Source organism: Coenobita brevimanus, chromosome 62, assembly GCF_032717465.1.
Source record: "Coenobita brevimanus isolate Jiangsu-jjx chromosome 62, ASM3271746v2, whole genome shotgun sequence".
NCBI classification, from domain to species: domain Eukaryota; kingdom Metazoa; phylum Arthropoda; class Malacostraca; order Decapoda; family Coenobitidae; genus Coenobita; species Coenobita brevimanus.
In genome coordinates, this window is record NC_137015.1 from 31,553,710 (window position 1) to 31,570,549 (window position 16,840).

At 43.8% G+C, this 16,840-nt stretch overlaps 1 protein-coding gene across 1 annotated transcript in view; it reads left to right on the forward strand.

Moving 5' to 3' along the window:
- The window catches only part of IntS11 (integrator complex subunit 11), a 379,978-nt gene that overhangs the window by 197,392 nt on the left and 165,746 nt on the right, over positions 1 to 16,840 (forward strand). The window lies entirely within an intron of this gene.

The following is a 16,840-nucleotide window of genomic DNA, read 5'->3' on the forward strand; positions in this document are numbered from 1 at the left end:
TACACTCCTAACACATGCTGCATGTGAAGACCTCATAGCATGGAGGGAGAGCCCTCTCAATGTCGGGAGAGGCAGCAGCTCCCTGAACTTTTTCCAACCACTCCTCACTCTAGCCACAGAGCTACCTCCAGCACATAGCGTGTCTCCCAAATAACAAAACTCTTCCTTACACTCAAAAGACTCATAGCAAGTTCAATCCTTTCACACCTGACAATCTCCACCTGCACTCCCCGACACACCGCACATATGAAGTCAGCATTATATCGCTGTCTACCTCTAATACCACTACATCTCTTGTGTGCCCACATATCACAGACACTGCACAAGATGGAATTACTTCCCACGCCCTTGTGACAAATCATACATGGCCACCCTCCCTCTTCTTTGATAGTACCATCACATTCTTTATCTGCTTTTACTCTTGAGCCCTTGTCCCCCATACCATCTCTCCACTTCTTGGATCTTTCCTTTGGCTCCTTTTCATTCTCTGCAATCAACACCAAATCGTCAGCATACTCCTGGTCTTTAATTCCTTCTTCCTTGGAAAAAAAAAAAAAAAAAAAAAAAAAAATCTCCCATGAAGTCCATTTCTGAAGTCATATGAGAGGGCTTCAAGTACCATTATGAACAACAAGAGGCCATGTAAACCCCCATCACAGCATTTGACGTGTCATCCGACGCAAAAGACAGTTCCCCGCAGACCCAGACTTCTTCGTACTTTTCACTTACAACCAGATGAAGCACATCATTAGCAACCTTAAGCACTCATCTGCCTGTGAACCAGACAACATAAGCAACATACACCTTTAAGACTTTGGACCACAGGGCATACAAGCACTCACCAACATATCAAACTACAGCTACTGGTGGCAACAAATCACACGTAACAATCACTAACACATACATTCCCCCCCAGTCGTCCCCCACAGTACCACACAGTTACTCTCCACAAATACACCACATCACTAATATACCCAACATCATCCTGGGTGGTGATTTCAATGCCAAGTCGTTGGCCTGGCATGTCAACAACCCTGACACAGACAGAGAGCTGGTACTACAATCCCAGACAGATAATCTTTTCATACTGAATAATCTAGATCAACATACCCATATCCCACACCAAGCCCTCTTCCTCCCATCATCCCCAGACATCACCTTCTGCTCCCCAAACCTCGCCCCCACTACATCCTGGAGAGTGGTCAAAACCCTAGGTTCTGATCACCTCCCAATCATCATCGATGCCAAAACCAGAATCACCTCAGCCGGCCACAGACACACAAACGCTAATTATAAGAGAGCCAACTGGGAGGCCTTTGCAACTGAAACAGAACAACATTTTGAAACACTAAACAGTACACCCATCACAAACATCAGCACTGCTGTGCACACTTTCAGTACATTTATACAAAATGCAGACAAAAAAACATCCCTAGAGGCAACAGAAAGAGACACAACCCCAACTTCACACCAGAAATTCAAGGCCTAATCAGTCAGCGGGACACACTGCGACACTACCCAACACCCCATATGCAAGACATCGTACAACAAATACAAGAACTCAACACTCAAATAAACAATAAAATATCAGAACAGCAAACACTAAATAGGAATAACTATCTCCAAACACTTGACCACAAAACAAACACCAGTAAACTCTACAGAACACTAAACAGCATCACACTCTCCAACAGCAACACTACACACTCACATGCTGCCATCACAACAACAGACACCATAGCTTCAAACAAACAACACGCAAACACTCTCATCAACCACTTCTCACAAGTCAGCCATCTAAACCCCCATCCCGAAGACTGACGTATAATCTGACTTTAGAGACAGTTTCCTACAGACCCAGACTACGCACCTTTCACGTACAACCAGACGAAGCACATCGTCAGCAACCTTCAGCTCTCATCTGTGTGTGGACCAGATAACATAAGCAACATTCACCTTAAATACCTTGGACCACAAGGCATACAAGCACTCACCAGCATATCAAACTACAGCTACTCACACAATGTAATACCCAACATCTGGAAGCATGGCATTATCATCATTATCCCCAAACCCAACAAAGACCCCTCGTTAACTTCCTCACACTGCCCATCACACTCCTCTGCACCCCCTCTAAAGTCACTGAACGACTGGTACTACAACTAGTCATACCTCACATTCCCCTAGCCCAATCACAACATGGCTTTAGGCCACTACACTCCACAAACACCCTTCTTACAGACCTTACACAGAGAGTTTTCAATGGCATGAATTCAGCTAGGCCACCACACAGAACACTCCTAGTCACACTACAGTAGACATCAGCAAAGCATTTGATGCCATCCCCCACCACAACCTCACAAATAAAATACTCAACACAAACATGCACAATAACAGAAAAAGATGATTGGCAACCTACTAAGCTGGCAGATATGCACACTTAGCATTTGCCAGTCAGTCTTCTAACATCAGAAACTTCACAAATGGCATCCCCCAAGGATCTGTTTTGTCCCCTACTCTCTTTAACTTATACATGCATGACATACCCACACCCAGCACACCACAGATACACCTAGCTTCCTGTGCATATGATATAACACATGTATGCACCAAAATGCAAACACAGCTGCACACATCCTCCAACCTTACTTCAACACACTACACAAATGGTTCACCACAATCAGGCTCCAAATAGCCCCAGACAAATCTACAGTGACCCTTGTCACAAACTGGATAGCAGAACACAGCCACATCCCACACCTCACCATAAACAACACTCCCCTAACACACACACACACACACACACACACTAGCGAACAGTCACAGCGAACAGAAGTCTCTCTTGACTTCTCCCAGCCACCGCAACAAACCTTAAGTAGTTTTCAGGAATTATGTTTGTCCTGTCTCCTATGCTCTTGTCTCAAGTTTAAAATACTAAGTTAATATAGATTACCAAAAAATGTAAAAATTTATTGGCAAGAATGTACATGAATGTTTGTAGTATTTTTCGGTAACAGCTGATTTTGGTAGTGTAACCAACCTCAAATATGGCCGAAAATGTAAACACTGAAGGACTCAAATTTCCAGGATTTGATAGAAATACTAATGTCATGGATCTGGTTAAAACATTGATTATGAGGATTAGTGAACTTGAAAAGAAAGTCGAGAATCTAGTGTTAAAGGATGTGTCTGAGAATACGGAGATTACTATACAGAGTCTGATCCAGTCCAATGAGACGGCAAATGAGGAGATTAGAAATTTGAAGCGGGAAACTATCAAATTGAGGAGAAAACAAGAAGAGAGTACTAATAAAACAGAGAAGGTGAGTAGTGTATTAGAATAGCATAAGGCAAAGTGGGCACACGTAGAAGAAGAACAGAAAGAAGTGGTTAGCTTAAGAGAAATCATTCAGGAAGAAAGGGAAATGAATAAGAAAAAAATGGAAGAAAATGTAGTGAAAATACTGAAGAAAAAGAGAAAATAGTGAGAGAAACTGTAGAAAGGAACAGATGTGTGGTAATATTTGGAAACAGGCAGGAGGAAAAAAAGGTTAGATCCGTGAGACTCGAGAGAGACATGAACTTGGTGAGAGGAATATTATGCAAGATTGTGCCCGAAGGAGACAAGTGGGTAAAAGATATTGAGGAAGTAAGGAGGATAGGGCCTTATAAGAAAGGGGAAACAAGACCGATGAGAGTCAAGTTTTCATCAGGAAGTGTAATAAATGATATACTTAAAGTGACCTGGAAATTAAGCAAAGAGGCAGGGATGGAAAATATTATAATAAGAAAAGACTTGAATGAAGAAGAAAGAGAAGTGTTAAAATCATTGAAGGAACAAGTAAAGGAAAAAAATGATCAGAGGACAGGGGAAGAATGTAATACTTTTTTTTGGAGAGTGATGGATATGAAAGTAAGGAAGTGGTATGTACGGAAATAGAAGCAAAGGGAACTAAGGGGGATAGCTGTGAAAGATCAGAAATTGAGGAAGTGGTACTGATGGAGAGAAGAGGGTATTAAAAAACATCAAAACTAATTTGAAGGCGATATACACGAATGTTGATGGTTTAATTTCGGCAAAGCTTGAAATTAACGATTTCTTGAGAGAACATGAACCTGATGTCATGTGCTTTGTAGAGACCAAATTAAGAGAAGATATTGTTGTTCATTTGGAAGATGGTAAATACAAACTATGGAGAAGAGACAGAAAAGAAAAAACGGGAGGAGTGATGATAGCAGTGAAGAACAACATAAATGTAGATACCGTGGAAATGGGAGAAGCTGGGCTGAAGTATTATATATGAAATTAGAAACTGCAGAGAATGTCAAGAGTGATATGGCGGTAGTGTGTGTTCCCCCTAAGACGAGAGCGTGGAATGATGACGAATACCAGGAGATGTTGTCAGATTTGGCTAGTTATTTACAAAAAATAATTGAGAAAAACAACAATATAATTTTGGTGGGTGACTATAACTGTAAAGAGGTGAACTGGGAGGAATGGGACTCAGGAGGCAGCGAGGATTCATGGGGCACTATATTATTAAATATAATAATGAATAATGTGATGATGCAATGGGTCAGAGAAGAGACACGGTTCCAACGTGAGGACACACCAGCAAGGTTAGATTTACTGTTTACCAAAGAACCTGATGTAATAGACTCATTGAAATATTTCTGTCCTATAGGAAAAAGTGATCATGTGGTCATTGTGTTCCAGATGATAATAGGGAAAGTTGAGCCAAGAGACGAGCTTCATAGACAGGGAAGATACAATTTTGGGAAAGCAAATTTCACAGGATTGAGAAACTTTTTTGAAAATGCGGATTGGAGAATATTCAGTGAAACAAGAGAGATACAAAGGAAATGGGATATCTTTCTAGACCTGTATAATTCGGTAGTGAAAAAATTTGTACCAAGAGTAAGAGGGAAAGAAAACAGGAAAAAGGAGTGGTTTAATAGAAGGTGTATGATAGCAAAAAAAGAGAGAGATAAGGCGTGGAATAACTGGAGAAAGAGAGGTAACAACAGAACAAAGGAAGAATATAAAAGAACTAGAAATGAGTACACAAGAATACATAGAGAAGAAGAAGGGAATTTTGAAAAAGGTATAATAGACAAATGCAAGGATGAACCCAAGCTGTTTTATAGATTTGTTAATGGCAGACTGAAACAAAAGGAAGGAATCACCAAATTGAAAGTAAGAGGAGAGGTCTATAAAGATGCAGCAATGCAAGCTGAAATAATGAACAAATGTTTCCAATCGGTTTTCACTAATGAAAAAGAGTTTGTGGAAGGGGAGAGAGTGATTAGAAATGTACCAGTGCTAAAAGATATAAAAGTGGAGGTACAGGAAGTGTATAAATTACTGGAAACCCAAGATGTAAGGAAGGCCTCAGGACCTGATGGAATCTCTAATTGGGTACTGAAGGAATGCAGAGAACAACTGGCGGATAAAATTCACAGTTTAATCGTGTGCTATCTGGAAGAGGGGAAAGTCCCACAAGAATGGAAGAGGGCAAATGTGGTACCAATTTATAAGGGAGGAAACAGGGAAGAACCCCTGAATTATAGACCAGTGTCTCTAACCAGCATGGTCGCAAAATTGTGTGAGAGAATCCTGAAAGACAGATGGATAAAATATCTAGAAGAGATGAATATTTTGGCTGAATGTCAGTTTGGATTCAGAAGTGGAAGGTCATGTGTTCCTAACTTGTTGAGCTTTTACTCAAGAGCGATTGACGAGGTACAGGAGAGAGATGGTTGGGTGGATTGTGTGTACTTAGAGAAGGCCTTTGACAAGGTACCTCATAAGAGACTAATGTGGAAACTAGAATATATAGGAGGACTGAAGGGGAAACTCCTGGGATGGATGAGAGACTTTTTGAGAGACAGACAAATGAGGACAGTAATAAAGGATAGAATGTCTGGATGGAGGGAAGTAACAGGTGGAGTCCCTCAAGGCTCGGTGTTGGCGCCAGTAATGTTCCTGATTTACGTAAATGATATGGTAGATGGAGTGAACAGTTATGCAAGTGTGTTTGCTGATGATGTCAAGATCTTGAGGAAGGTAGAGGTTGAGGAGGATTGTAAGATGCTGCAGGAGGATCTGGATAGGATACATGATTGGAGCCGGACGTGGGAAATTAAATTTAACGTAAAGAAATGTAAAATATTGGAAATGGGTAAAAGTACCAGGAGGCCATCACTGAACTATTTGTTGGGTAATGAATTAATCACAAAAATGAGAGAAGAGAAAGAGTTCGTAGTGCTGGTCCAAGATAGTTTGTCACCTGAAACGTACATTAAGAAGATAGTTAGAGAGACTTATAAACTCTTGACTAACATAGGAGTAGCATTTCATTATATGGATTTGGAGATGATAAAAAAATTGATAGTGGCCATGATCTGCCCCAGGTTACAATATGCAGCAGTAGTGTGGTCCCCACACAAAAAGAAAGATATAAACAAGATTGAGAGAATACAAAGAACAGCAGCCAAGATGGACCCCAATCTGGCAGATCTGTCATATAGAGAGAGACTGGAAAAGCTGGATTTGCCTTCCTTAGAGGAAAGGAGAAAGAGGGGAGACATGATTTCAGTGTTCAGGACCATGGTGGGAGTAGATAAAATTGACCGAGAAGATCTGTTTTTATGGGATACGAGAGCAAGAAGAGGACATGGAATGAAATTGAAAAAGTCAAGCTGCTTGAAGGACATCAAGAAACATAGCTTTCCTTACAGAAGTATAGACTTATGGAATAGCCTGGACAATGAGATCGTCCAATCTAAAAACTTAAACGAGTTTAAAGCTAAATTTGACTTACTGAGATACAGCGATGGGAACCCACGAGCATAGCATATTTTGTGTGTATCACGATTATGTATATTGGGTAAATACGTAAGTATTTGGAACGACTTAGACGAAAAGGTGGTGCAGGAGAAAAACATTCATGTGTGTAAAGGTAGACTAGATAAATGTGGATATGGAGACAGGACAACACGAGCATCGCTCAATTCCTGTATACTACAAATAGGTAAACACATACACACACACACACACAAACACACACACACACACACACACACACACACACACACACACACACACACACACACACACACACACACACACACACACACACACACACACACAATATCCCTGGTGTAACATACAGTACATCGATGTCATTTAAACTACACATCACAAACATTATAAATAAAATAACACTAAGACCAATGCCTTGAGGTCACTTGCCCATACAACATTCGGACACAACAAAGAAACCACCACCACAGTATACAAACAATACATACGTTCAGTGATGAATTATGCAAGCCCTGCCTGGGCTCCTGACCTCACCAAAACACACTACAACACTCTACAGACCATACAGAACAAGGCCCTAAAAATAATCACAGGCTGCACAGCTACTATGCCCACAGACCATCTGCATCAAGAAACCAAAGTCCTCAAAGTCAAGGATCACCTAGACATGAGAGACACCCAGAATCTTGCTGCATCTTCCACAGACCCACAACATCCACTACATTACATGGCAGCACACCCACCCACACCAAGTAACATCAAAACAACACCCAGGAAACGATATCATACAAAAGTACCGTCATCTCTCCCCCCTCGCCCACCTCAGACCAGCTTCCAGAAGCATATCCACACTCAGATCACTCGCCACTCCATTCAGACACTTAAAGATAACACACAGTTGCATGCACGTCCTTCTGACATCCACCCTTCTGAATCCTATCTCCCTCGTGTGGACAGGGTCCACCTGGCCAGGCTGAGATGTGGGCATCATCCAGCCCTCTTAAGCTACAAGAAGAGGCTGGATGACTCCATTGCTGATGCCTGTCCAGGATGTAACTCAGCATCCCATACTATTAAGCACATTATGGAAGACTGCATTGCACACAATCACCTATGCCAACAACACAACATACACTCTCTGAGAGCTGTGTGGGAAAGCCCTGTCTTGGCCATGGCCTTCCTAAGGGGCTCGGGGCTGTTCGGCCAGACTACTTAGGGAACAACTACTACTGCTACTACTACAGCTACTCACAGAACATAATATCCAACATCTGGAAGCATGGTACTATCATCACTATCCCCAAACCCAACAAAGACCCCACACTACCTTCCTCTGCATCCCCTCCAAAGTCATTGAATGACAGGTATTACAACTAGTTACACCTCACACCTCCTAGCCGCATCACAACATGGTTTTAGGACACTGCACTCCACTAACACTCTTCTTACTGACCTTACTCAGAGAGTTTTTGACGGCATAGATTCAGCTAGGCCACCACACAGAACACTTCTGGTCACACTAGACAGCAAAGCATTTGATGCCATCTCCCACCACAACCTTACAAACAAAATATTCAACAGAAACATGCAAAGTAACACAAAAAGATGGCTGGCAAACTATTTGGTAGGCAGATGTGTACACATAACATTTGCCAGTCAGTCTTTGAACATCAGAAACTTCACAAATGGCATCGCCCAAGGATCTGTATTGTCCCCTACACTCTTTAACCTATACATGCATGACATACCCACTCCCCACACACCACAAATACACATAGCTTCCCATGCAGACGACATGTCACTTACATGTACACACCAAAATGCAGACACAGCCGCACACATCCTCCAGCTGTACCTCAACCCACTACATGAATGGTTCACCACAAACAGGCTCAAAATAGCCCCAGCCAAATCTAGTGACCCTTCTCACAAACTGGACTGCAGAACATAGTCACATTCCACACCTCACTGTAAACAACACTCCCCTACCACACACACACACACACACACACACACACACACACACACACACACACACACACACACACACACACACACACACACACACACACACACACACACACACACACACACACACACACAATCCTTGGTGCAACATACAATACATCAGTGCCATTTAAACAACACATCACAGACATTAAAGATAAATTAACACTAAGTCTCAGTGCTGTACAGTCACTTGCCCATACAACATTTGGACACAACAAAGAAACTACCACCACAGTATACAAACAATATATACATTCAGTGGTGAATTATGCAAGCCCTGCTTGGGCTTCCAACCTCACTAAAACATAATGCAATAGGTACCCACAGTATGCAAGTTTATGGGTGGTAGAAGGAGGTCGCTTACTAGGAATTCGTTTACTGAGAATACATAAACTTATGGAAAAAATTACATATGGACGGCACCCCCCTTCTTCGGCAACCCATGAGACTTCTTTCAGACCTAAGTATTGTACTGTACAGTGAAACTAAGACATACAGTAATCACTCCAATATCCGGATCAATAGAGCCATCGGTAGGTTCGGATATTGGTTTTGTCCGGATATTGGGCCCCAGCTTATGGACTTGTACTTACGGACCCTAACACAGAGAAACACCTATACAACTCCCTCCGGACATGCATAGCACCTATTTAACACCCAAATCACACCAATAAGGCACATAAATGACTGAAATAAATGCAATAGACACATAAAATGTGGGTTTAGAAGTATGTTCATACATTAATAAACATTCTGGTACTTATGGACTCTAACCGAACCTAACCTAACCGAACCTAACCGAACTCTGAAAAACACATTCCTACTGCACATGCATGAGGTAAGTTTAGTATGGAAAGAAGTACAGTATGACACTTTCTGGTAAGTATAGTATGGGAAAAAATACAATATGAAACATTCTGGTAAATATAGTATGGAAAATAGTACAACATGAAACATTTTGGCTACTTACAGCAAGTCCCTGGCCACCTCGATGAATAACCGCCTCCTCTCGGACTCTGACAGTAAGAACGATTTCCTGAAGCACTTGCACTACACTCTTCCTGAAGTCTTGCACTGAACTTAGTCACTAACACACAGAAGTCCGTTCTTTTCACAGTGTTCACTTTAGTCCAAATAATGTTCCATTAAATTTAAGTGTTGCACATTAACTTTTCCCAAGTTTTTTAAGTTTCCAAAGCCAAAACAAAGAAGGTTAGTTACGTTAAATTTCTTTTCTACTTAGTCTTTTCTCCCAACTTGAAAACCTTAACACAACACACCGTTTTTTTCACTGCACAACACTCAAAATTCCCGTGTGGTCTAGTGGAGAAGTTCTTGCTGTTTATTCACTGTCAGAGCCCGAGAGTATCACTGGCAGGCATCCAAGGGGTGCATCGGTGGGTAGTGGTGATGGCGTACCGACTACAGAAGACTCTGAAGACAGCCGCAAACTCACGTCGAGCGGTGACTCCACTGTAGCTGATGTGCTGGGCTGTGGCTCGGAGCATGAGGGCCTGTCTTGGGGAGGCAACGGAGTGGAACCAGGGCTTGGCACAGCGGGGGTCACGGGCCTGAAAAAACTATCAATCGTTGACTGACGCAAGGACCGACGATTCTGGCGATTGATGATGCGCTGCCGGAAAGTACGCACTTCCTCCACGAGTCCCAAGGGCCCCATCTCCCTGTCGCAGTCCGGGTGTTCCAGGTAGTCTAGGACGAACTCTAGATGTTCCCGGAGTGCGCTCAGCTTGGGGATGGCTGGAGTAGTGTCCTGCTGGGCGGAGTCTGCATCATCATCGCCTTCGTCGTCGGAATCTTCAAGTTCGGGACTGACACCAGCAACCGAAGACGCGATCTCGATATCAGACAACGTCTGATACCCAGGATCGCCCTCGTCGTCGTCCAACCACCCACGAACATCGTCCACATCAACATCGTCGCCGTGCGTACATAGCCGTGCATGGAAGTCATCCACGTCAAACCCTAGGAAATCGTACTCCACATCTGTTCCGAGAAGCAGACGAGACCAACCATTTTCAAGAGTTTTCACAGGGACTTCCTTCCATGCACTAGCCCAGTTGTACAGCGCAGACTTGATGTTGTAGCGGCGAAGGTTTTCCAAAGTCCGCTTGCCTCGAGTGTCACGTCCTTCCCTGCGCTCGTCCTCGTCCTCGAGAACCACCATCACCTCGTCCAGGAACTTCCGACGGTACAGGCGCTTTGTTGCCACGATCACTCCTTGGTCCATTGGTTGAATGAGAGCAGTCGTATTAGGTGGCAGAAACATGCACCTAATACGGCCATTCTCAGCAACCAAGTCCTTGTCGCACGGGTGGGCAGGTGCATTGTCGAGGAGAAGGAGAGCCTTTACCTGGTCGCGAGGAATTCCCAGTGTCTTCGTCTGGTAATGTATGACCTCCTTGACGAAGTGATGGTGAAACCAGTCTTTGAAAATCACAGCTGTGAACCATGCTTTCAAAGAATGGTACCATACGACAGGAAGGACATCCATCACCCCACGAAGGCACCGAGGCTGCTTTGCACGGCCAACAATAACGGGCTTAAGCCGGTGCATGCCGTTAGCATTGGCACAACACAAAGCAGATATCCGTTCCTTGGAGAGCTTGCGGCCAGGTACACGCTTCTCCGTCTCATCGGCGAGAGTGTTCGTTGGCACCGAGCGATAGAATAGGTCAGTTTCGTCAGCGTTATAGACTTGACCGAGAGTGAGGCCCTCCCTGTCGATCAAGCCTTTCACCTTGTGCCGAAACTCGTCCACTCCATCCTCGTTAGCGTCCAATGCTTCGCCATGTGCTTTACGGTTAGTAAGGCCATGTCGCAACTTGAACGCGAAGAGCCAACCCTCGGATGCCTTGAAGTCTAGGGCGTCGTGAAGCCTTGCAAACTTCTCAGCAGCAGCCTTCAGCTCCGTTCCACGTACCATCACACTAGCTGCACGTTGCTGTCGATACCAAATCAACGTGGAGCGGTCGATCTCTGCATACTTGGGAGTAAACATAACCTTCCTCTCCACGTTGCGTTTGCTTCTCGACGAGAAGTCAGCCGTGTACTGCATGAGCTTGTCTCGGGAACGCTTGATATCAAACAAAGTCGACCGGGCCAGGTTGAACTCGCGGATAATGCGAGAGGAAGACCAACCCGCATCAACCTTCTCCAATATCTCCCGTTTCTTTTCCAGAGTCAACACCACTCTCTTCCTTTTCTCAGGAGGCGGGGCCATCATCACACACACTAAGAGTAGGGCAGAGAGCAGCAGGAGGCCTTGCAGCAAGTACGGCACCACCACAAAAGCGAGCACGTGGGCAGCCATGACGAAGAGCGTAGGTCTTGTCGCGGTGAGAGACAGGCGGGAAGTGGGGAGGATGCAGCGGCGCTCTATCGGACGTCGGAGGAATGACGAACCAAAACAATGCTCTCACGCGGCGCGCGCGGCAAGTTCAAATTACGGACGGCAAAAAATCGATTTTTTTTCCAATTTTTTTGGATTTTTGGACCATTTTGGGAATGTTTGATCCCAGGACGATAAGGTTCTGTTAGTGGGGATGTTCGGTTATTGGGCGTCCGGATATTAGAGGGATTACTGTATTACCTAAGATAAAGTAAAGCAACAATATTATGGCTTTACTAAATCATCAAGGATATGGCTTAACAAAACCAACAAGAATATGGCTGCTCACCTTAACCCAAGAGGACAACAGGTTTGATGGAGGTAAGAAGGAGATCCGAGGCACAGTGTTACCAACTTTGAGTTATTCATGTTAAATCTTGAGGTTTTGAAACCAATCTGACAGAGAGTTATTTTATTTTTACTCTTATGTCTAGCATTTTTAAAATCTCCTGTCGCGTTTTTTTTTGGCTGATTCCCCTAATCTGACGGATTTTTACCACTTTTAAGACCAGTCTAGCGAATTGATAGAATTTCCATTTGGCAACACTATCGAGACAGGTTGAGGCACATAGCCTGCACCACACCACCCGACACACCACCTTCCTCACCACTCTCGTCACCAGCACTTTCGACAACTTCACTAGCTAATGCCCTTATTTCGTTCATAAACCCTCCAAAGTTTATTTCTGACACCTCAGACACTCCATCATCCTCTTAGATCCTCCCCTTGATATCGCTCTTCTGATGTTGAAGGGAGTGATTCCTCACTTTCTTGAGGCCTAAGGTAATGGGTGATGAGGGTTTGCTTCCTTCTGTTAACCTCCTGGTTATGCCTGTCTGTGCAGTAGCAGAAGGTACTGTCCAGTGAAGTCATCACTTCCTCCACTCACAACTGACAGTGTAGGCCACCATTGTCGCTTCTTGGGGTGGCAGTGTCGCGTGCTCGGGGTAACCCAGGATTTTTGCCACTCTTCGCTGCCATCTCACCTATTACGAGTTCAATTCGCGTCTATTAAAAAATACACTAAAATTTGAAAAAAACATAGGTCCTCGCGTACAATGAGGATCACATGCTATAAGTTCGCGTACTATGGGTACCTACTGTACAACACTCTACAGACCATATAGAACAAGGTCATAAAAATAATCACAGGCTGCAGAGCTACTACCAGTGTTGTTGTCAAGACCAGGCACCTTGAGACCAAGACCAAGACCAAGACCAGACTCTCCGAGACCAAGACCAAGACCAGACCCTCCGAGATCAAGACCAGATCCTCCGAGACCAAGACCAAGACCAGATCCTCCGAGACCAAGACCAAGACCAGATCCTCCGAGACCAAGACCAAGACCAGATCCTTCGAGACCAAGACCAAGACCAGATCCTCCGAGACCAAGACCAAGAGCAGACCCTTCGAGACCAAGACCAAGAATTTATGTGTCTGCTGAATGAATGAAAAGTAGCTGCAGCCTGCAGGTTCTGCTCTGCTGGTCAGTTTTCAGGGGCATCTTGGCCCCGTGAGTGAATGCATTAGTACCCAATCACTCAGTTGCAGATTATGTATCGATGCGATACTCAACACCTTTTAAACGAATTTATGTTGATTATCGCACATGAGTTGAATGAGATTGAGGAGTTTCTGGGAAGACAATTACTAAGAAGAATGAGAGAAGAGGGCAATGGGGATAATTCCTTGGCCAAAACTCAAGAGTATGGAGGGAGCAAAGCCCACACCAGAACTGTAAGAATTTTGCATCTTTTTCTGGCCTGTATCAAACGTTTTCCAGGCACCCCAGCACGTGGTCATAGCTCTCTACGACCCTGCACACCAGTGTTATGGCTTTTGAAAGTTTTTAAGTTTTTAAACTTTTGAAAGTATGGTTTTGAAGTTATAATGTATGGTGTTGCATACTTTATCAGTGTCTTCATACTCATGGACAGCTGTACAGGTATCTTCCTCATGTGAAAGCTGGTTTTCGAATCTTCTCGCCTCTCTCCGAGCTTTACTCATGCCCAAATGTTCCATAAACAACATACACTATTCATCTTTCGGTTCTCATGAATAGTCGAGGGGGACTACTTGTTTTTCAGGATAATTATACAAGAGAGTGAATGGGTTTCGGGAAACAGAGGTGGGAAGCAAAAAATTTTCCTAATATAAAATATATATTTTACTTCCATAAGTGCCCCAAATACCTCTCACAGTTATATCCACTATTTGTTTAACCCGCCGCTTGCCAGTGCCGTTTTAAAACGGTTTGACAATTCTGCGGCCAGTGCCAGTGCCGTTTTAAAACGGTTTAAAATAAAAAACTTCACTGTGACCGCATTTTTCAAGATTCGAAGGTAAAAATTGGTAGGCATGTAAGGTAACTGTTCCTCTACCATCCCCCAGGCTGTCAAGGCCATACGCTCACTCGCTCCCCCCCATCATGCTCGCTCTGCCTCGCTCTGCCTGTGTGCCTTACCTAGTGCTGTACATATTGAAGGCATTTTGTAAATATTTTCATGTAAGTGTAAGTGGTAAATATTTTCTTGTAAGTGTAAGGACTATATAGTGAAGTCAAGTTGTAAATACCTTCTTGTAAGCACCAGGACTGTATGTAATGAAGTTGAGTTGTACCTCTCTTCAAGTAAGTGTAAAATATTGCATTCATAGTGAGAAAGACACACAAATTGTGATACATGCTGAAGTAATAAGTAATCAGAAAAGTGTACCGAACATTTCTATACCTTCCCAGCATAAATACCTGAGTATACCTTACATAGAAAATGGCTTTCTCTCATGTACATGGTGAGTGTGAGAGAGCAGCTATACCTGTACACAAGTATGCAGAACTCAATAAAACTGGTTACCAAGCCTCGGTGAGCATTTTAATGGCAAAATTTGGTGTTTCCACATGAAAATTTTTCATTTTAGCAAAAAAAAAAAAAAAAAAAAAAAAAAAAAAAAAGTCGAAAAATGGCCAGCATAGGGTGACCCAGAGGGCTAAGAATAGCCGGCACGCAGCAGGTTAAGAGAGCAGTTTTCACTAACTTTCCCTCTTGAAAGGGACCCTCATTAGAGTCTGCTCACTGCCGTTCTTGCTACTACAGATGATTTATTGGCCCCCAGGTGGCCCTGACCCTAGTGGGGCTAGAAACATCACTGGGCCACATGGCCATGGCCCCCTGCTCATAGGCGAATAAGTTGTATGAAATATGAGGATGGCTATGAAACACTAGAAAATATTCAGATTTCTTCTAAAAAGGTCACAGAAGTCACTGCAGGCCTCCGTGACGGCTATTTGGAAGCTCTGACAGGTCATATCTCAAATTGGAAGCCACCGATGTCTGACTTGGCCCCCATCGCTTCATAATCCTGGCTATGCCCCAGTAAGAAAGGAAATATATTTACAAAATTTAATATATGAACAACTGAACATCTAGGTAAAATATTTCTGCTTTCATTGCTTCATTGGCTTGAAGAAACAAACATAGGAAAATATAAATTTTTATGGTTATGTTTACCAAGTGAACTACCTAACCTGTGGTGTACATGTATGAAGGGTGCAGGGATTGCATATACCATAGATGTATATGAAGTACATGGAGGTGAACAGAGCTGCAAACATGCGTGCATGCAAATGGAGATTATCACTGCAAGAATGGCCACATCATGCATGCTGTCTCGACTCACATGCACTCTATCAGCGGTCGCAGGGCTCAGCTCATGCATCATCACCGTAGCGCTAGCCAGGCAGTATCTATAGGCTGGCGTGCTGTGAATCGAATCAGTCATGATTTTTCTCTGTGTATGATCATATATTCCGACCTTCCCCACGCCGTGATGCACTTTGTAATGCTGGTCTCGACCTGGTCTTGAGCCAAAACTCTGAGACCAGAAGCTTTGAGACCAAGATCAAAACCAAGACCATGTCACATGAGACCAAGATCAAGACCAAGACAACATCCAACTGGCAACTACACCAACAGACCACCTACACCAAGAAACCAAAGTCCTCAAAGTTAAGAATCATCTAGACATGAGAGGCACCCAGATTCTCACCGCAGCCTCCCCAAATCCACACCATCCACTACATTACATGGCAGCACATCCACACACCAAGGAACATCAAAACATCACCCAGCAAACAGTATCATACACAGATACTGTCATCTCTTCCCCCTCGCCTGCCTCAGGCCAGCTTCCAGAAGCATATCCACACTCAGATCACTCACCACTCAATTCAGTCACTCAAAGACAACACACAGCTGCATGCACGGCCTCCTGATATCCACCCTCCTGAATCCTATCTCCCTCGTGAGGACAGGGTCCACCTGGCCAGGCTGAGATGTGGGCATCATCCAGCCCTCCTGAGTTATCAGAAGTGGCTGGATGGCTCTGTCACTGATGCCTGTCCAGGATGCAACACAGCTCCCCATACTGTTAAGCATATTATGGAAGACTGCATTGCACACAATCACCTGTACCATCAACACAACATACACTCCTTGAGAGCTGTGTGGGAAAACCCGGTCTTGGCTGTGGCCTTCCTTAAGGACACAGGGCTGTTCAGTCAGACTGCCTAGGGAACTACTACCACTACTACTACTA